The following is a 23,540-nucleotide window of genomic DNA, read 5'->3' as shown; positions in this document are numbered from 1 at the left end:
ACACACACACACACACACACACACACACACACACACACACACACACACCCCTTCAGTATATTTATATATTATTTAGGTAAATTTATAATAATATGAATCCTTGTGGCTTTTTCAAACAGCCTTGGTGTTGTGTCCTGTCCTTCCTTTGTTTGTATTGACGTCCTTCCGTCCACAGACTGCAGCCTTATTCCTGTTATTCCATTTCTCTCTTGTATCCTGCTATTCTTTTCCCAGCCATCCCTACCTTCCCATAGTTCCTTTACACTTTCCTGGTTTCTGTGGTTACACATGTTATAGTCTCATCTGAAGTATTGTGACCTGGAACCACAGATGACAGAACATGAGGCTTCTTTCTCTCTGATTTTGGATTACTTCACTCAGTATAATCTTTTCCAGGTTTTACCATTTACCTGAAAATTTCATAATTTCAATTTTTTTAACATTTGAATAATATCCCATTGTGTGTATGTATGTGTATTGTGTGTATAATTCTCAATGTTTGTTCATATTGAACATTCATATACCCATTCATATTGAATGGATAAGGACATTTAAGTTGTTTCCATTGCCAGACTACTGTGAATAGGGTGGCTATGAGCATTGCTGAGCAAGTATCTGTGGAGTCCATACCTTTGGGCATGCGGTGGTGTGATATAGCTGATAGGTGTTCTTGTATGTTTGTTTGTTTGTTTTTGAATGTTTTATTTTTTTATTCTGCATACTGATTTCAAGAGTGGCTGTAGCAATTAGCCTTTGCTACCAGCCGTGAATGAGGATCCCTCTTTATCCTACCATATCATTGGTAGTATTTGTTGTCAGTTGTTTTGTTGATCTTATTTATTATGACTAGAGGGAGATGGAATCTCAATGTTGTTTTAATTTGAATTTCTTTAGTTACTAAGTATGATGAACCTTTAGGATATATTTTTAGCCATTTTTATTTCTTCTATTGAGACTCTCTCTTTAGATCTTCCATCCATTTCTTTATTTTTAAATAGGTCATTTTTACCTCTTTGACTTTGTTTTTTGAATTCCTTTTATAGTCTAGATATTAATCCTCTGCCAGCCTTATAGTTGGCAAACCTCTGCTATTCTGTGGGTCTCTTCTTCACTTGATTGTTTTCTTAGCTGTATAGAAGCTTTTTAAAATTTTATGGGGTCCTAATCAAATTTTACGTTAATTACTTCAAACAAAATCACATTCAGAAAGTCCTTTCCTGCAACTATATTTTGTAGGGTACTACCTCTGCTTCTCTGGTACTTTTACTTTTTCATGTTCCAAATTAATTAATTTGTCCCACTTGAATCTATTTTTGTGTAAGGTGATAGATATGGCTCTAATTTCACTCTTCTGCTTGTGGCTATATGTTTTTTCCAGTACCATTTGTACAGTTGTTATTTTTTCTCCAATGTATGTTTTTTGTCTTTTTGTCAAGTACCAGATTATTTTAGTTACAAGTACTCATGCTTGGGTCTTCTGTTTTTATTCTATTGATCTACATGCCTGTTTTATTGCCAGTATCATATTGCTTTTATTATTATAACTCTGTAATATACCTCAAATTTCAGAACATTAATCTCTCCAATATTTTCCTCCCTCAGGATGGCTTTGGCTAGCTAGTGTCTTTTCTTGTTCCATTGGGCTCTTATAATTGTTCTTTTATTTCTGTGAAGAATTTTGTGGTTGTTTTGATTAGCATTTCACTGACTGTAAATTGCTTTTGATAAGATGATCATTTCACAATATTAATTCTAGAAATACATGAACATGGATGTCTTTCCACTTTCTAAAGTCTTTATCTTTTTCTTCAGAGATTAGAAGTTTTAATTGTAGAGGTTTTTCATGTCCTTAATTAGGTTAATTTTAATATGTCATATTATCTTTAATGATATTGGAGATGGGAGTATGCTTCTGATCTTTTTTCTCAGGGTGCTTTGTGGTGGTATATAGAAAAGCTGGTGATTTTTTTAAGTTGATTTTGTGCTGTGCCCCTTTACTGACATTGTTAATCATTTTTAGACATTTTTTTGGTAGGATATTTGGAGATCTCTTATGTATAATTTCTGCTAAGAGGGATAGTAAGATATTTTTCATTTTCCATTTGTTTGTTTGTTTTCTAGTTTGGGCTCCTAGCCCATATAATTTTCTTTTCTTTCTCTATGTATTTATGCATGTATGTCTGTACATATGTATTTAATAACTTTACATCATGATCCCAGGCCCCTCCCTCCTCTCCTCTCACTCCTACCCCAACACCCCTATCTCCTTCCTCCACGGGATGGGGGCGGGAGGCCACCAGTTGGTACCAATCCACCCTGGCATCTCAAGTCACAGCTTGAACAAGCACATCCTTTCCCACCAAGGGTAACAGGGCAGCCTAGCTAGGGGAAAGTGACCCAGTGGTAGGTAACAGAGTCAGAGATAGCCCTACTCTTATTGTTAGGGGACCCACATGATAAACAAGCTGCACATCTGCTACATATGTGTGGGTGGGTGGGTGTCTAGGTTCAGTCCATGAATGCTCTTTGGTTGGTGGTTCAGTCTCAGTGAGCTTCCATTTCTTATGGTGTCCTTGACTCCCCCCTCCCCCCAGTCCTTCCACTCTTCCACAGAATTCCCTGTGCTCTGCCCATTGCTTGGCCTTTGGTCTATGCATCTGTCTCCATCTCTGGGAAGGAGAATAGAAATCAGAGTGCCCCATCACACTGGGGCAGGGTGAGGCTCTGGTAATCTATGGAGGGGACCCTAACTGAGATTCTGAGCAATGGGTATTAAGGAGCATGAAGCCCACACCTCCTGTAGCCAGGAAGGACTCCCAGTAGAGAGGTGGACACCAACATAAAACCTTCACCTCATTTCTAATTAGTATCCCTTTAATTTTCTTCTCTCTTTTGCGCTAGCTAGTGCTTCCAGAGCTGTATTGAAAAGGAGTGTGGGTGGTGGAAAGCCGTCACTCATTCCTGATTTTAAATGGATTCCTCTGAGTTTCCATTTAGGGTAATGTTGGTTATCAGTTTGTCATATTTTTTTTAATTTTATTTTTTTCTTATCAGTTACATTTTATTAACTCTGTATCCCAGCCGTGTCCCGATCCCTCATTCCCTCCCAGTCCCTCCCTCCCTCCCTCATCTCCACCGTGCCCCTTGCCAAGTCCACTGATAGGGGGGACCTCCTCCCCATTCATCTGATCCTGTTTTATCAGGTATCTTCAGGACTGGCTGCAAAGCTCTCCTCTGTGGCCTAACAGGACTGCTCCTCCCTTGGGGGGTGGGGAGGCCAAAGAGCCAGTCATTGAGTTCCTGTTAGAAATAGTCCTTGTTCCCCTCACTATGGGAAACCAATTGGTTACTGAGCTACCACAGGTTACATCTGAGCAGAGGTTCTAGGTTACATTCATACATGGTCCTTGGTTGCATGTCAGTCTCAGAAAAGACCCTGTGCCCAGATATATTTGGTCCTTGTGGAGCTCCTATCCTTTCCTCATCAGAGTAACTCCCCTTCTTTCTTATGATTCCCTGTACTCTGCCAAAGGTTTGGTCATGAGTCTTTGCTTTGAAAACACTGCTAGTTAGAGTCTTTCAAATGCGCTCAGTAGACTCCTGTCATATGTCATATTTTTTTTTAAGTTGAGGTATGGTCCTTCCAATCCAGTCTCTCTAGGACTTTTCATCATGAAATCATGTTAGATTTCGTCAAAGACCTTTTGTAATCTGTTGAGATAACCCTGTAATTTTTATCTTTAAATTCATTTCTATAATTTAATATATTTATTTTACATATGTTGACCCAACTCTGCATTTCAGAGCTAAATTTGAATTGATCATGGTGGATGATCTTCAACGTATTTGCCTGTATTTGGTTGCTGGTGGTTTTTTTGAAGATTTTTTTACATCTTTGTACATCACACAGAATATAGATCTGTGGTTTTGTTTTGTTGTGGTGGTTGTGTTTTTAACTGGTTTGGTGTTAGAGTCATACTGGCTCTGTAGAGTTTGGGTGTGATTCTTTTGTTTTTAATTTATTTTTGTTTTAAGAGTTTAAAAATGTCCTGTTATAGCCATTTTTACTGTATCTCAAAGGTATTGTTCTGTAACATTTTAATTTTCCTTGATTTCTTCTTTGATCTATTCATCATTCAGTAACAAGTTTTTTAATTTCTATGACTATATATACTTACTAGAGTTTTGTTTGCTCTTCATTTTAATTTTTTTGCATATGTCAGCTGTGATACATGGAATTGTATTTTTTCTGTACCTGATTTTATATATATATATAATCTTTATATATGATTATGTATATGTGTATGTTTGGTGTGGAATATTCTATAACTATTGGTTAGGTTTATTTGATTGAAAAGGTCATTTAATTCTGAGTTTTCCTTTTTTGCAGACTATATAATATTGGAGAAAGTGAGGTACTGAATTTGATTGACATTATTATGTTTATGTTAATTCGTGGCTTTTAATTCTATTAGTATGTTTTTATGAAAAGCTTTATACATCAGTGGGCACATCCGAGTTTAGTGGCTATCTATTTAGTATTTTGGGTTTTTTTATTATTCATTAATCTCTTGATTAGAATTAAGTATTCTTCTTTGTCTCATTATTATTTTAGTTTGAAACCTCTTTTATCAGCTTCTTGATCTCTTTTGTTTGGAATAGTTTTTCCATCCTTTTCCTTTAAGGTGATATCTCTTTCTAGCTAAGCTAAGTTTATTGTAGACAATCTGTTGAAGGTTTTGTTTGTTTGTTTGTTTTTGCTTTTGTTTTCCTTAATTCATTGAACAAGCACACGTCTTTTGACTGGGAAACTGAGGCCATTCATATTTGGAGATATTACTGAAAAGTGTGCATAATTTTCAAACATTTTGACTTTTTTCTGGTTATTTTCTCAGTTGGGTTTGTTAAATTCTAACTTCATTTGCTTTCTTTTTAGACTCTCTTGGCTGTGCCTCCATCATTCTGTTTCACATTGTCTCCATCTGTCCTATCATGTGTGGCTTATACAGTTGATATCCTGCCTAATCCCCTTAGGACTTACTGTGCCAGTACAGACAAGAGTGTGCTGGTACCACTTCCTGCCACTCTCACATTAAACATTTTCTCTCAACTTACATCTTGAACTATACGGGACTTAATGTATTAGGTATAATGATGGATTGAAGATAGATGGCTTACCTGTCTTGAAACTTAGCAAGGATAACGTTGGAGTGTGTTTTGGAAGTCTACAGCAATGTTGGCCTTTCCTTGCCCATGTAGTATCTTGATAGCATGCTCTTATTTTAACCCCATTACGTTATTTTTTATGTGCTCTCTATTCTCTGAGAACTTCTTCACTACAACTGTCAAATAGACTAGATGTCCTTTTGTCTTCCCTATTTCTTTATTCATTCCCCTTTTCTTTTTTCCTTTCTTTTTTTACCTCCTTCCTTCATTCTCTCCTTTCTTCCCTCCTTTCTTGTTTTCCTTGTCCTTTTCTCCTTTACTTCTTCTTCACCTTCCTTTCCTCCTCCATTTTCTTTCTTTTTTCCCTTCATCCCTTTTTTTCTTTTGTTCCTTCTATTTCTTTGATTTTTGTATGAAAAGGAATTCATTTAAGGTGGGATGAGAAGTCGGAAAAGGAAGCTGGCTTCAGATATAAAATTTTGGAACTTGAAGGCTTTCTACTTCGACTATAGTGAGAACAAAGTATCTCTCAGCTCCATGATATTATTCTGGGGTAATCTCTAAGGGATACTAATAGAGAAGCAAAACCTATAATCCTGCATCATGGAAGACTTTCATCAAATGATGCTACAAACAAACAAACCCAAACCAGACCAAACCAAACCAAAAGAAAAATAGCACAACTGTACTATTGCCATTCAGAAGTATCTGAAAATACAGGAACAAAACCTTTTTATTAAAGGTCACTCTATTCAGTACATCTTGTTGTAAACTACTTGAAGAAAGAAACACTCTGAAACAAATAATTCCTAAGAGGAATAGATAGATTTTTGTATGCTTTCGTTATTCACAACTTTACAATTGTTGAGGCTCTGACATGTGATGTCCTGTGATGAGACAACAATCAGTAGGACACACTGGCACAATCTATAGCGACAGCTCTTGGGAGATATGAGGAATTTTTTGCTATATGAATTTTAGATATTAGTGGTTGCTATTAAGGGTCATGAAAGTCATGAAAGAAGAGAACAAATTGCTAAGAACAGCTACCAATTAATGAAAGAATCATACGAAATCTATTTGTCTATGCTGTCATAATAAAGAGGATCACAAAGCACTCAGGACATAGTATCTGCCAGAAATAATAAGTTCTTGATGTTAAGTGTGCTTTTACTGGATATTGAGTTCATATCTCTTACATAATAAGCACAGAACAGTCAATGAGTGATGTCTTTAAATCTAGTTGAAGAAATAGATTCTCATATCTTCCAACTAGTCTGTCAGTGTACCTCCCCCTTTTGCAAAGAGAAGAACATCATGAAATTTGTAGCCAAATGGATGGAACTAGAAAAGATCATACGGAGTGAGGTAACCCAGAAGCAGAAAGATGTGCATGGTATATACTCACTTATAAGCGGATGTTAGGTGTATAATATAGGGTAACCATACTAACATCCGCAGACCTAGAGAAGCTAAACAACAAGAAGGGCCCTAGGGAGGATGCTTAAGTCTCATTCAGAGTTGCAAACAGGTTAGACACCAGAAGCAGTGGAAGAGGGGAAACAGGATGGGAGCCTGCCAGAGAGGTCCTCTGAAAGGCTTCATCCAACAGGGGATCTAAGCAGATGTTGAGAAACACAGCCAAAATTTGGGCAGAGGGCAGGGAGTCTTATGGAAGACTGGGGATCGAGGGGCAGGCTAAAAGGACCTGGAGGGGACAGGAGTTCCGCAAGGAGACCAACAAAGCTTAAAAATCTGAGCCCAGGGTTCTCTGCAGAGAGTAATGCACCAACAAAAGACCATGCATTGAGAGAACCTAGACCCCATGGTCAGATATTGCTGATAGGCAGCAACTCAGTCTCCATGTGGGTCCCTGAGTGAAGGGAGCAGGGGCTGCCTCTGTCATGAACTCAGTTACCTGCTGTTTCATCACTTCCTCCTGACCACAGAGGAAAAGGATACAGACTTATTAAGAAAGAGTCAGATGGCAGGGTAGGAGAACTCCTTTCAGTGGACTAAGAGAAGGAGATGGGAGAAGAGGGAGGAATGGTGAGACTGAAGGAGATGAGGGAGGGGGCTACAATCTGGATATAAAATGAATAAATTGTGAAAAGTAAAAAATAGATAGATAAAAATAAATAAATAAAACCACAAATATAGGGGAACATCTTCCCTTTGTTTGCATGCTTACCTCCTTTAGGTCTTTCTCTGCCTCTCTTTGTTACCTTTAAAGCAGGAATTAGAATTGTCTCTGTATGCATAATTGTCTCTGTATGTCTATCATAGAAGTGATTGAGAGAATATGCTCCAGAGTGAAACCTGAAATTCTCTATGGAGAATGGGAGTAAGAGGATGGGACAGAAAGCTAGATATATGAATAATGAGGGTAGTTTCTGCTAAGTTGAGATTAACGTTATAGAATCATGATCATGAGTGAGTCACAGTGTCACATGAAGTAACTCCTTTAAGCTTAAGAGTGACAGCTTAGTACACTTTCTGGGCATGCTGGAACTACCTCAGCTGAGCATTATGGGTGAGGCAAAGACTCCCAGAAAAATTTTTGCACAAATGAGTTTCATGAAGAGGTCTGGTAAAGTTATTCTCTTACTTTGTTTTTTAAAAGCACCTGGAGGATGTTCCCTTTAAAAAAGAATAAGGAATTCAGTAGTACCAAAATTGCCAACATTGGTTAAAACAGTAGTGGCTTTCGCTGTCGTCCTGGATTGATGCTTATGGGGAACCTGACTTTATGGTGTCAGTATGGAGAAAGATGACATATTTGCCATCAAGTTTCACTATCTGACCTTCAGCAGCAATAATGATGTGAACATAACTCGAAGGGACTTACTCTTGGAGATTTATCTTACTTAATAGGCTATAGAGTTGGTCATGAGATATATGGGCAGACAGGAAGAATATTAGTTGACATGTATTGGGGTCAATAAACTACAGCTTGCGGGCCAAACACAGTCTTTTGTCTGTGGAACACAGTCAAATCTATTTATGTTCTTATTGTTTATGGCTGTTTTGTGCCACAATGACAAAGTTAAGTAAGTACAATGGAAACTGTATGACCTGGAAAAAAAAAAAAGACATGAAGTATTTACTATCTGGACCTTTACAGAAGTTTGCTGACTTCTAACCCAAATAATCAAAGAAGGTCAAAAACTGTGAGGAAAAGATTGATGTCAAGCTGTATAATAGAAAAGCACAATCCTTTTCCTCAAACCTTAGCCTGCTTTAAAGTCAGTTATTGATTGGGAAAAAAAAGTACCCTACAGAAGAAATATATAAAAACACATGTTCAGTGGCAATTCTTCCTCCATTCCTCCATTCCTCCATTACTCTTCTTTTAGTAGAATATCGTATAATGGGGAAAGATTAAATATCTGTATCCTTTGAGATCACTTAGATAAAGGTTCTGAACTTACAAATACCAGAAGACCTCCACAGCTCTATGCCCCTCATTTTTTAGGAGACACACTAAGATCATGTAATAAATGAAGTCTTAGTTCTTTCTCACTTCATAGAACTGATTCTTCATTCAAATGTATGATCCCTGTGGACTCATGTAGGCTGGACAAATACTTTAAATGGGAGACACCTAATATCTGTTCCTTTTGAAATGTGATTGTGGCTCATCCTGTCATGTTACAGTGATGACTCCTTGAAGTGTGGATTGAAAGAGGTAGTAATTAAAGTAAGCTTAGTAGAATTGGCTTAGCAGAACATTATAGAGGGAGAGACTCAGAAAACTGAGAATGTTACAGTGAATTTAGAATATATCTGGTAAAAACTGCCATTTGCATTTCCTAGAAGTACCTAATAAAAGCTATGCCCTTACTGAAAAGGATTTGACTATCAACAAGGCACTGATATGAACAGGAACCATGGCTCTCTCCATGGTGTGGGGTTTATGGCATCAGGTTATTTGGGATTAGGTTACAAAAGATTTATGTGGAGCCTCAGAATTTGGCAAGACATAGAAGGACCATGTAGAATATTTGAAGTTTTATAAGCATGTTGAAGACATTATCAGAATGACTTTTAAGAGATTACTGTGATTAAGGTGTAGAGAATGTGTTGGAGACAAACAAGGACAAAATGAAGGTAAAGCAGCTGTCAAAGTAGTTCATAAGAAAAAGAAAATTGAAACATTTGCACATATTAAAATAGCATTAATATTATATTAGTTTAAGTATGCTGGGTTTTGAAATTGCGGCAGGTACCAAAAGCAACTCCTAGATCTGGAAAAAAAAAAAAAAAAACTACATGAATAATCAGATGTTGTGCTGCCTACCTCATCCCCTGAGGAGAGCTGAGAGACATTACATTGTACACAGTGATCACAGCACTGACAGAAGAAGGGGACCCCTTGAAGGACTGTGTTGTGAGAGGATGAGGTCGAAAGCAGAAGAGTTGTTGGTGTAGAACCATAAGGGTAAAGTGTCAGGCAAGATAAAGGGAAACCAAGCAGGGGCATCTCTAGGACAAGCTGGGGACCTGCGTACAACAGGGTAAGCGCCTGAGAAGATATTGGGTAACTCTAGCTGAGACTCCTAGCAGCAGGAGACATGGAAACTGAAACAGCCACCTCCTAGGCAGACTGGACTCTCAGTGGAGGGAGGAGAACAACAATCCATGCACATCCTGCGACTCGATATTTATCCCACCTACAAGATGCTCAGGAATAAAGAAAGAGAAGAGGTTGGGGGAATGGCCAACCAATGGCCAGCCCACCCTGAGACTCACCCCATGGGAGAGAGCCAAACTTTGATACCCTTAATGATACTCTGCTATGCTTTCAAACAGGAACCTCGCACAACTGTCTTCTGAGAGGCTCCACCCAGCAGCGGATTGAGAGCGACAGCTAAACATTAGGGGCAGCTCAGGGAGTCTTGTGGAAGAGTGGTGGTGGGAAGGACCCAGAGAGGACAAGAACTCCACAAGAAGACCAACAGAGCCAACTAACCTAGGCCCATAGCGGTTTCCCGAGACTGAAGCACCTAGAAAAGAGGATGCATAGACAGGATCTAGGCCTCAGACACATGTTCTCTGACACAGTTACATATGTAACTAATGGGGCATCTTGGTCTTCATGTGGGTCCCCTAGCAAGTAGAGTGGTGGCTGTCTTTTTGGATCTCTTTCTCCTGGCTGGGCTGCCTTGTCTGGCCTCAGTTGAAGGGCATTGAACTTAGTTCTGATAGGACTTGATTTGTTGGTGGGCTGTGGTGGGGGGATAAGAATGGGTAGGTGGAGGAATGGGGGAGTGTGAGTCCCATTTTCTGAGGAGAAGAGAAGGGAGAAAAGAGGGACAAGTGGAAAAGGGAAGAGAGTGGGAGTGTTGGACAGGGAGGAAAGGAGGGATGTGTCAGGATGTAAAGTGAATGAAAAATTAGATTGTCAGGCAAGATAAACAGCAGTGAGGTCAAATATCTCAGATACGTTAAATGAGATAATAGTTGCCAGGGACATTATGCTATACAACACCTAGAAACCTTAGGAAATTTCCATAGTTTGATGCTTGACATTTGAGTGGGTTAAATTAGAAGTGGAGAATGTCTTAGAGGTGTTGGCGTTGCTACAGAAGATAAGTAGAATGTGTTGATTCCAGCAAAGAACGTGGGAGGTAAGGACTCTTGTTCAGTTGTGCTTCCAGAGGAGAGATTTAGTTCTCAGCACCCACTTCAGGGAGCTCAGTCCTGCTTGTAACTTCAGATCCAATGGTTCTGAAATCCTCTTCTGTTCTCTGTGGGCACATGCTCACGTGTGCACAAACACTAATATCCATGTATTTCCTATATTCTATATATTAGTTACTATGCAAACTATTTTTTCCTTTGTAAGATGTTTATTAATTTATTTCAGGTGTATGAATGTTTTGTCTGTTTTGTCTGGGTACTTGGATGCCTGGTACATATGAGGGTGCAGGATCCCCTGGGCTTGGAGTTACACATAGTTTTGAAAATGTGCATGTGTCCTGGGAACTGAACCCAGGTCCTGGGAAAGCAAGTGTTCTTAAGTAGCAAGTAATCTCCCAGACTTCATTTTTTTCCCTATAAAACATTACAGCGATTCAAGATCAAAGAAAATAGACAAATATTTTATTATTTTAAGTTACCCTTTTTATTTTCATGTCTACTATTGTATTGGGCCTCATGTATGTTTTATTACTTCACGTATTTTGTTTTTTTTTGTATACTTTTTAACTAATGCCAGAAAATGTGGTTGAAAGTAACATATTTGAATGGTTTAAATGGTGCATTTTCCCAGAGATGGACCATTGCCTTTAGAACATTACACATAGAAAAGAGAAATGAAATGTAGGATTCAAGACTGCTTTTTCGACTGCTTCTTAAACTTGCGTAGACTGTTTCAATAGAAACTGATTGCAGAATTCTCACAATAGACCAGAAAATTGCAAACTTATTAGATTCCTCCCTGTTATAAAAGCTATTAGAAGGATGAAGAAAACCCAATGGGCAGTTTATTGTTATATATGGATTTAAGCTAAAATGATCCACTACTTTAAAAAAAAAGAAAAGAAAAAAAAAAAAAACCAAGAAGGAAGTCTTCTTTCAATTTGCCATGTGTAGAGCATTTTGTCAGTTACTGAAGAGAATGTTCATTCCAAATAGGCCTCATCATTCTGGGCTGCCTCATTCTTATATGGCTTAGACCGGAGTGTGAGGTGGCTGTTTTTCTCTTCTCCTAACAAACAAGCGGCAAAAGCAGCAAAGCACTGCTTTTTATGATTTACTATTTTATGGTTGCTGATTTTCCTCTAAGACAAGGTCTCAAGTATCTCAGACTGACCTCAAACTTGCTCTGTAGGCAGAATGACTTTGAGGTCCTCATCCCTGCTTCACCTCTCCAAGACTGGAATTTCAGGCATGATTTCAAGTGGTTAAAATGTGCTTTTTTTCAGATTTTTTTTTATTGTTTGTTATTATTAGTTACATTTTGTTAACTCTGTATCCCAGCTGTATCCCACTGACTTATTCCCTCCCAATCTCACCCTCCCTCCCTCAGCTTCTCCCTGCCCCTTTCCAAGTCCACAGATTGGGGAGAACCTCCTCCCTAATACTACCATCACATTGAGTATTTGAGAAATATAATTAGGAAGATAAACCAAGTTACTGTAGGCCCTAAAATTATATTCAAATATACTGACTTATTGATAAGCTGACTTCCATCCCCCGTGTGTGTGTGTGTGTGTGTGTGTGTGTGTTTCCTGGGTGTTTAACGGATTAGAAAACAAAAAATGTTTACCAAGATGTGAAGCTACTGGGAAACACAGTTAACTATAAAAACAGGCTCTCATTTGTCTGTATTTTTTTTAATTTAGTTTCATTCTCAGTTGCAAAATTAAGACCAAACATAGCTTTGGAGTTTTGTTCACTACTAAACAGCTAACGTATTTTTGATTATTAATTTCAAAAGCTAACTTAATGAGGTTTAGAATCACCATGGAAGTTTCTTGTAATGTCTGTGATCCAAATTAGGTAGATTGAGGAAGATCCATGCTGAATGGAGGATGGAAGGAGGAGGAGATGGAGAAAAAGGTATGGCTAAAGGGGTGAGGGATGGGAATTGGACAAAAGGAAGAGGGAGAAGGAAATGGAAAAGAAAGTAGCTTGAGCATAAACATTCATCGCTTTCTCCTTCCAGATTGTGGATGTAATGTGAGCTTCTGCCTCCTGATGCTGTACCTTCCCTGACGTGATGATCTGAAGCCCTGAAACTTTGATCTAAAATAAAGTTTTCCTTCACTAGGTTGCTTTTGTCAGGTTGTCTTACAACAACCAGAAAAGTAAATAATGCACAATTTGATATTAGGAACTGGGACTGTTGGGACAAATCTGATGTTGTGGCTCTAGAGACTTTGGAAATAGCTTGTTAGAGGAATGTGGAAGGTTATAGAACTTTGGGCTATAAAAACCATTGAGTACTATAAACAGATCTTAGTGTGCCATTCTTGTGAGTGCTTAGAAGCAGGAATGCTCAGAGAAACATAGACGAAGGAGGACCAGAACATGACATATCAGAGGAGAACAAAGATCCCATCAATGCCTGGAGTAGACTCCACTATATATGTCATTTCACCATGCTCTGAAACTTGAGGATGAATTTAAGGGACTTTAATCTGTTTAGTGCAAGAATTTTCAAGACAGGAGAACATTTACACTATAATATGGTTACTATTCACTGGTCTCAATGCAAGTCCAGTGAGAGGTAGAACAGAAAGTGGGGCAGAAAGATAAAATGTGAAACTTAAAAAGGAAAGTATAAGAACAAGTTTAAGGCTTCAGACAAAAAGAAAACATAAGCAGAAAACAGTACTTGTAACTGATAAAGAGATTAGCGCCATCAAGGAGAAACCAGGTACACTGTGCTAGGATAACAAACAAGATGTCATAAAGACAAGAACCATTGAAGGATTAATGTAGTGAAGTTACAAATTCCCTATAAAGAGAAAGTCTAAACTAAGAATGCCCTTCAAGGGGTTCCCTGCATCTCAAGTACCACTGTCTCTGGAATTGTTTCCCCGGGCTTTGCACAGACAAAGCTGATTTGACTGTGAAACAGAAAAGTTGACTTCATTCTGAGGAGGCAGGATCTTCCATACAGTACTTGTTTTGTAGATCTGAAAAATAAAAGATTAAGGGGCCTTGACTGTTTCATTGTGTTTCCACAGAAGCCAGGCAGTGTGTAGGAAGATAGAAGTCTCAAAGTCTCAATGTATTCTATTGAAAAAGAGTGCCTTGTAAGGGAGTCTACAGATGTCAGAGATGTATTAACTACGGGACACCAATTACTGAGACCAGCTGAGTGTAGGGGATATAACCAAGAGAAATATATATGGCAAACACGGCAGAGCTAAAGGGTTAAGTCTCTCTAAGCCATTTGGATCCCAGATAATTACAACAGGACCAACAGATGCCAGTTGTGGAATTCCAGTACTTGGTTTACTACGTTCAGCCTGGCTCTGTTTAATCATTTCTTGTTTTGCCAGTGTTTTCCCCTTATAGCATGGGAATGTTTGTTCTGTTTAATTATATTCTGGAAGTTTGTAATTTCCTTTTGTTTTTGTGGGAGCTGACAGTTAACAGATTGTTTTGACTTCAAAAAATACTTGGATTTTGTAAAAGCAACATTGGAACTATTTAAGTTTATGAGGACTTTAGAAGTTGGCTAGAATTCTTATCACATTTTAGTATGTCCAGGAGCCAATGAGAACAAGAGGCAGAAGATTACTGTTTAAAAATGTCTTTGGTTGTCAATTGAAACACTTCACTTTGTGTTATACTTCCTTAGAGTTGAAATATTTCATTGTTGAGGAAGTCCTGGTAAAACTGAAGATGTTCAAAATTTAAGCATTTCATCTTGGAAGAAAGTGCTATAAAACACAGGGAGTAATAAACAAGTTTCAGAAAGTCCCTGAAACTTACCAAATTTGCAAAGGCTTTCTCTACTGAAGATTATATGAGCAGTAGGACTGCTGCCAAAATACAGCAGCTTAACCTGTTAAGCTGTCTGAATAGTCAGCAAAGAGTTCCAACAATGCAAGTCTTGAGTCATCACCTGTACTGGGTGGGCTTCTTAGGGATGTAGGTGCCTTTAAGTGTTTCAGATATCTTTTCACCTCTCCCCAGGAAAAAAAAAAATCATACAACAGAAGAAAAATCATTCAAACACATGTGGATTGAAAAACAAAACAAACAAATAAACAAAACAGAAACATGTCATTGAAGAAGTTAGGTAGTAAATTAAAAATAATTATTTAACCATATGAATATAAATACACAATTTACCAGAAGCTTTGGAATGCAACAAAAGCATATTAATGATTTTGTATATATCTATTCTTACTTAGAAAATTCAGACATATCTCTAAACACTACCTAGCAGTGTAATTCAAATTTTTAGAATAAAAGGAAAAACCAAACCAAAAATATGCGGTAGATAAAAAATAATCATCAAGGAAGAAATTAATGAAATGGAGATAAAAAGATCAAAACAAAAATAATTAAAATGAAGAATTTTCCCCTTGAAAAGATGAATAATAAGAACAAACGCATTGCCAAATAGTTCAAATGAGAGAAATAATCCAAGTTAATAAATTAGAAATAAGAAAGAAATTCAAGAGCTACCAATGCAATCAGCATAATAATCAGAAAACATTTGAAAACCTTCTATTATAAGAACCTGGACTGGTATGAACTACTGAAATTAAATCATGAAGACACAAACACAAAGACACATACACACATACTTATCACACACACACACACACTCTCTCTCTCTCTCTGTAATAAGCAATAAGGTTAAAACAATACTCTTCATCCAACAAGCATACCCCAACAAACTGACTTTGCTTTTTATCTACCTGTTAAGAAAAATCTAACATTACTGTTGTTTAATCCATAATTCATAAAGGGAAAGAATGCCATCATACACTTTTTATTGTTAAAAAGTGTCACTGAACTCAGTGACACATTTAAAATATCATATATCATATTCAAGTGAGTTTCATTACATTGACATAAGGAACATTTAATATTTAAAAATCAGTGAATTCTGTAGAGCACAAAAACCTCAAATCATCTCAATCCATGCAGAGAAGAACCAAGATGAAGCTTAACATCCCACAGGACTGAAAGCCAAAATTGTGAGTTAAACACTGAACATAACAAAAGTTATATGTGACAAACATACATTTAGCATTACAGTTAGTGGACAAATACTGGACCATTTCAAGTAAAATTATGAATGAGACAAGATTGTTCATTCTCTTCCACTTTTTATTCAGTACAATTACTCAATTATCAGCTAGAATAATAAGCAAAATAGAGAAAAAATGTTACTGAAAGGAAAATCAGTCAAATGATCATTATTTGCAGCTGTCATGATATGCTTGCAACACCTCAACATTTCCACCATAAATTTTCAAGATTGAAAAAACACTTGGATAAAAACTTTCAGCAAATAGCTGGATACTAAATTCATTATAAAAGCAAATTTCCTATATGCCATTGATAAGGTATGCAGAGAGCGAGATTGGAAAAACAATTGTATTTGCAATAGCCTCATAAATGTCCAAAGGGCTCAGTGGGTGAAGGCACTTGGTGCCAAGATGGACAGCTCACACTCTATCACTGTAACCCACATGATAAAAAGAGAGAAGTGACCCACCAAGTTGTACCCTGATCTGCACACCCATTTCTTGATACATAAATAAATAAATGAATAAATAAATGGATGAATAAATGAATGAATAAGTACGTACATAAATGTCAAAGGACAGATGAACAAAAATAGGAATAAATTTAATCAAGGAAGTGTAAGACCTCTACAGTGGGAATTTTAATTCACTGAAGAGTTCGAAAACAACTTTAAAAAATGGAAAGCTCTCCCACTGTATACATTTACAAAACTAATGTAGAAGTGACTATGGTATTGAAGGTTAGCTACATATTTAATGTAGTTCTCATTAAACTTCCAATGAAATACTCCACTAAAGTATGGAAAAAATTCACATGGAAGCAGAAACCACCCCAAACACACAAAATCATACTGAACATAAAGTACAATGCTTGAAGGACCGCAGCACTTGTTTGCACATTATACTTCAGTCCCATAAAAGGATAAAAAGGTTTCAAAAAAGAAAACAAAATGAAACACATAGATCCATTGGATGGAACTAAGGATCACGAACTTCTCACACCCATACCCACCTGATGTTCCCAAAAGACACTAGCATTTGTTGGAGAAAGTCGTCCCTTCATAATGATGCAGAGAGAACTGGATATCCACATAGAGAAGGATGAAATTGTATCCATATCTCTGATATAATAAATTACAAATGGATCAAAAGCTTTAAGACATTAAGGTAAAAAACTGATAAAGGAAAACCAGTCAGTGTGCATACATAAGCACATGGTTCTGACACCAGTAGTCCAGAAAATAAAAGCAAGCACTGGTTAATGTGACTGGATGAAATTTAAATTGTTCTGAACAGGAAAGAAAGAAAGAAAAAAAAAGGGAGCCTACAGAATGGAAGAAACCCTTGATAGATATATATCATAAAAAGAGCTGACCACAGAGGGCCTCTGAAAGGCTCTACCCTGCAGAGGCAGATGCTGAGACTCATAGCCAAACTTTGGGCAGAGTGCAGGGAATCTTATGAAAGAAGTGGGAGATAGTAAGACCTGGAGAGGATAGGAACTCCACAAGGACAGTGACAGATCCAAAAAGTCCAGGCACAGGGATCTTTTCTGAAACTGATACTACAGTCAACGACCACTCATAGAGATGGCCTGGAACACCTGTATGGAGGTAGCCTATGGCAGTTCATTATTCAAGTGGCCCCCATAATAATGGGGACAGGGACTGTCTCTGACATGAACTGATTGTCCTGCTCTTTGATTACCTCCTCCTGAGGGGGGAACAGACTTAACAGGCCACAGAAGAAGACAAGGCAGCCAATCCTGATGAGACCTGATAGATTAGGATCAGATGAAAGAGGAGAAGGACCTCCCTTATCAGTGTACTGAGAGAGGGACATGGTGGGGAAGAGGGAGGGTGGGATTGGGAGGGGAGGAGGGAGGGAGGTACAGGGGGTGATGCAAAGTGAATAAATTGTAATTAATAATAATAAAATATTTTTAAAATTTTATTTTATCTTATTAATTATACTTTATTCACTTTGTATCCCCCCATAAGCCCCTTCATCCTCCCCTCCCAGTCCCACCCTCCCTCCCCCTTCTTCATGCATGCCCCTCCCCAAGTCCACTGACAAGGGAGGTCCTCTTCTCCTTCCTTCTGATCTTAGTTTATCAGATCTCATCAGGAGTGGCTGCATTGTCATCTTCTGTGGCCTGGTAAGGCTGCTCCCCCTTCTGGAAGAGGTGATCAAAGAGCAGGCCAATCAGATTATGTCAGAGGCAGTCCCTCTTCCCATTACTATGGAACCCACTTGGACACTAAACTGCCATAAACTACATCTGTGCAGGGGTTCTAGGTTATCTCCAGGCCTGGTACTTGGTTGAAGTATAAGTCTCTGGGAAGACCCCTATGTTCAAATTTTCTGGTTCTGTTGCTCTCCTTGTGGGGTTCCTGTCTTCTTCAGATCTTACTATTTCCCACTTCTTACATAAGATTCCATGCACTCTACCCAACAGTTGGCCATAAGTCTCAGTGTCTGCTTTGATAGTCTCCAGGGCAGAGCTTTCAGAGGCCCTCTGTGGCAGGTTTCTAGGTTGTTTCCTGTTTTCTTCTTCTTCTGATGTCCATCCTCTTTGCTTTTCGGGATGGAGATTGAGCATTTTAGTCAGGGTCCTCTCTCTTGATTAGTTTCTTTAGATGTACAGATTTTAGTAAGTTTATCCTATATTATATGTCTATATGAGTGAGTATATACCAATCTTTGACAAAAATGCCAAAACCATACAATGGAAAAAAGATAGCATCTTCAACAAATGGTGCTGGTCTAACTGGATGTCTACATGTAGAAAAATGCGAATAGATCCATACTTATCACCCTGCACAAAACTAAAGTCCAAGTGGATCAAAGACCTCAACATAAAACCAGACACATTAAATAGGTTAGAAGAAAAATTGCGGAAAACCCTAGAACTCATTTTTTTACAGGAGACAACTTCCTGAACAGAACACCAACAGCACAGGCTCTAAGAGCAACAATCAATAAATGGGACATCATAAAACTGAAAAGCTCTGTAAAGCAAAGGACACCATCATCAAAACAAAACATCATAAAACTGAAAAGCTTCTGTAAAGCAAAGGACACCATCATCAAAACAGCCTACAGACAGATTGGGAAAGAATCTTCACCAACACTCTATCTGACAGAGGGCTAATATCTAGTATATATAAAGAACCCAAAGAAGCCGAAAAGCAGCAAACCAAGTAATCCAATTAAAAAATGGGGTACGGAGCCAAACAGAGAATTCTCTGTAGAAGAATATAGAATGGCAGAGAAAAACTTAAAGAAATGCTCAACATGCTTAGCCATCAGAGAGATGCAAATCAAAACAACCCTGAGATTTCACCTTACACCCATCAGAATGGCCAAGATGAAAAACTCAAGTGACAACACATGCTGGAGAGGTTGTGGAGAAAGAGGAACCCTCCTTCACTGCTGGTGGGAATGTAAACTTGTACAACCACTCTGGAAGTCAATCTGGCACTTTCTCAGACAACTAGGAATAGTGCTTCCTCAAGATCCATCCATACCACTCTTAGGCATATATCCAAAAGAGGCTCAAGTACACAATAAGTACATTTGTTCAACCATGTTTGTAGCAGCTTTTTTTGCAATAGCCAGAAGCTGGAAACAGCCCAGATGCCCCTCAACTGAAGAATGGATGCAGAAACTGTGGTACATCTATACAATGGAGTATTACTTTACAATTAAAAACAAGGAAATTATGAAATTTGCAGGTAAATGGTGGGACCTGGAAAGGATCAACCTGAGTGAGCTGACCCAGAAGCAGAAAGACAGACACAGTATATACTCACTCATACTGACATATAACATAAGATAAACCAACTGAAATCTGTATATCTAAAGAAACTAAAAAATAATTTTTAAAAAAGAGCTGAAACAATTAAACACCAAAAGAAATAATCTAATCAAGAAATGGGGAAAGAAATACTATAAGCAGTTTCAAAAGAAGTACATATAACCAACAAATATTTGAAAATTTATCTAACATCCTTAGCCTTTGGGGAAATGAAATCTCAACTCCTTTGAGATTCCATTTTATCCTGTCAGAATGGATATTATAAAAAGAACAAACATCAACACATCTTGGCAAGAATGCAAAAGAAAACAAATCTTTATCCACTACTGGTAATAATGTAAATTAGTATAGTTACCCCCCCCCCAAAAAAAAAAAAAAAACAGAACTGAAAATAGAACTACCATATGATCTAACTCTACCACTTTTGGATATACACCTAAGGTAATTGAAGTCAGCCAAAAATAGCTGCACATGCTTGTTTATTGTGACACCTCACAACAGCCATATATGGAACCAGCTTTGATGACTAACTTATCAGTGGATAAAGTAAGTGTGGTACCTATTCAAAATCCTTAGTCATAACATGATACAATGCCATTTTCAGAAAAACAGAATTGTACAGCATCATGTTATGCAAAAAATGCCAGATTTGAAAGTCAAGTGCCACATGTTTTCTCTCACATGCAGTACATAGATTTAATGCATATGTACATATATTGAACATCAAAGTAGGATGGAAATTGTTTGAGAGATGAAAGTGCTATGCCATGAGGGGAAGGAACAAGAGAGAGAGACTGGAGGATGAATATGAGCATAATAGATGGTATGCATCTACTATGGCAATACCACAGTGAAACATTACTTTGTAGAATGATTTGATTTGCTTTAAAAACTAATTAGAATAAAATGTAGATGTTAATAAGTTTTCCCCTCTGCTGTGTTTTTAATTCATCTTTTTTCAAAACCCACTAAGTCTTTTAAAAATAAATATATGTTATAAGATTTTATTTTACTTATATTTTTACATGTGTTTGTGTGTGTGTGAGAGAGAACTAGCAAGAGAGACAGAGAGAGAGAGAGAAAGAGAGCTACAGAGAGACAGAGAGAGAAAGAGCCTGTGTGTCTATGTGCCAGTACGTCAATATATGTACTTGTGTGCTGGTTTCTATAAGGAAAAAGAAAACATTGGATCCTCTGGACCTGTAATTGCAGAAAGTTGTGAGCTTCCCAAACATGCTGCTATGGTAACTCTTCTTCCATGTTCAATGGAGGCTATTACTCTATTTTATAGACTCAAGGTGGTACCAATTCATAACTCTGAAAGGCCACTTTGAGATTTTATCTTTTTCTCATTAATTAATTAATTTATTAATTCACTTTACGTCCTGATCATAGGACCTCTCTTTTTTCTTCCAGTTCCCATCCTCCCTCTTACTTTCACCTCTCTTCCCTCCACTACTCCTCAGATAAGGAGAGACTCTCCCCTACCCGCTCAGATCAGCTGGACTTTTAGCAAAATTTGTTATAACTATGACTTTTGATAATCCATAACCTTAGACTAGATGTATGCTTTATTTTCATGAGAGGGTTTGAATAAACCAAGAGAGCAGTATGATTCAATGAATCTTTTGAGTAGTAGAAAAAACTCTTACTGCCTTGGCTTGTTTCATAAGTAAGTTTTCAGGAGACTACCTCCTCGTACATCTCTCTGGTTACCACCATCATGGCCATCACTTGTGTCCCTTTGTATTTCTAGCAATTTTATGAGCAGACACTGATTAAAAGGAGAAATTTGAAGAGGAAATACTCATTTTTCCTTCTCTACAAATGTTTGTTTTACAAGTTATATTGTGCGAAGGGCCCTGACTATTCCTGACTCAGACTAAACTTGTTAATCTATGTTTTCTGAGTGACTAGAACTGCAAGGATATAAAAGGTGTCCACTGAATTCATTTCCATCTGCTTCGTTGTTTTATCCATGTTAAACACTTGACCAGATGGTAAAAAGCAAAAAGAAAATATGTGTTAATTTTTCCTCTAGTAGGAACATCCTAGTCATATTTTGTGAATTGAACAAGTCCAGTATAGCTTGGGTTAAGGATGAATGAGAGGTACATACAGTTAAATGGTTTCAGATCATTAGGCAGAGATCAAACCTTCATGTGGCATTATAAGACTTTATAATAGCTTTGGTTATAGTCAAGATATGATGGGAATCCAGTAGGTTTGGAGCAGAAGATTGGAGTTTTATGAGCAATTGGCTGCTGTTTTAGCAAGCATGTCTACAATTCCTGAAGAAGAAAACAGATAGGTCTACAGTCAACAATGGTGAATTACATGCATTTATCTGGATGCAAAAGAAATCATAACTGGATGTTTTATTGGCAAAAAAGTCAGATGTCCCAAGTGACTATCAAGTGGTATATAAGAGAATGATTTGTTTTTGTTTACAAAAAAGCGGATATTTGTTAACAAAAATAATGCCTTTCACAGAGATTATTTCCATAATTTGGAGAAAAGTAATGGTAAAGCAGTGGAATTGGTAGGATATAGTCAAAATTAGAATGTTCTGGATATTTGTTTGATAATAGAGTTGAAAGACATGTTGGTAAATTAGAGGTGGGATTTTTGATACTGGAGAACTAGAATAGCTTGATGGGAACTGCATAATGCAAGACTAGACTATTGCATGAGTGGAGAAGCCTTTTATAATATTAAGGAAGCTCAAGGCATTGCAAGTTTAAGTAAATCAGTGATGTAGAAAAGCGAGTAAAATCATAACATCCTGGTAAGGGAAAGCTTTATGAAGGGAGTGGTCAACAGTATCAAAAGCAGCAAAAGTGAACATGTGTGCACATGTACAGACTGTGGGCTACTTGATGATTCATGGCCTTGGAATACCTACACTTACTGTTCCAGCCCTTTATACTTTAGTTAATGTCAAGTCAACAGAGCTTTCCAGTCTACTAAAGACATTTATTGTCCCTGAACCTTCTAGGATTAAAATTGAGAGGAAATAGGGAGAAATATTATTTTCCCTTGGTGTTATATTATATACATATATACATATATACATATATATGTATACATATATACATATACATATACGTATATATGTATATATATACACGTATATACGTATATATATACGTACATATATACACATATATGTATATATATACATATATGTATATATATATATATATATATATATATATATATATATATATATATACCCACTGAAGAATAAAAATAATACATGACATTATTATGGATCAGGATCACTGTATACTATTACCAGTATGTATGAGTCCAATGAGACAGAATATACTTGTGCTGAGTAGTTCTATGTCAACTTGACACAAGCTAAAGTCATCTGAGCAGAGGGTACCTCACTTAAGAATTTGAAGTGGCACCCACGGAGCATGCATACATATGTGCTAGACCTTGTGCATTGGTTTTCTAGCTCAGAGTTTTGTTCGGACTCCTAACAGTGTGTGTGGCTGTATCTGACTCTTTTGCCTGTTCATAGGATCCTTTTCTCCTACTGGGTTGCCTTGTCCAGGTTTGATATGAGGGTTTATGCATAGTCTTACTGCAACTTTTTTTGCTATGTTTGGTTGACATCACTAGAGGGACATTTTTTCTGAAGGGAAAAGAAGGAGTAATTGATGTAGTGATGAAGGGAGGTTTAGGGGCACTGGTAGAAGGGCAAAGAGGAGAAACTTCTGTAGTAATGTATTGTATGAAAGAAGAATAAAAAATAAGAGAAAAATATTTATGCACACAGAGACACAGACACACAGACACACAGACACACAGACACA

This window comes from Psammomys obesus, unplaced genomic scaffold (assembly GCF_907164565.1).
Source record: "Psammomys obesus unplaced genomic scaffold, mPsaObe1.curated_primary_1811, whole genome shotgun sequence".
Classification (NCBI taxonomy): domain Eukaryota; kingdom Metazoa; phylum Chordata; class Mammalia; order Rodentia; family Muridae; genus Psammomys; species Psammomys obesus.
The sequence above is the reverse complement of the archived record's forward strand: the minus strand, read 5'-3'. Positions refer to the sequence as shown.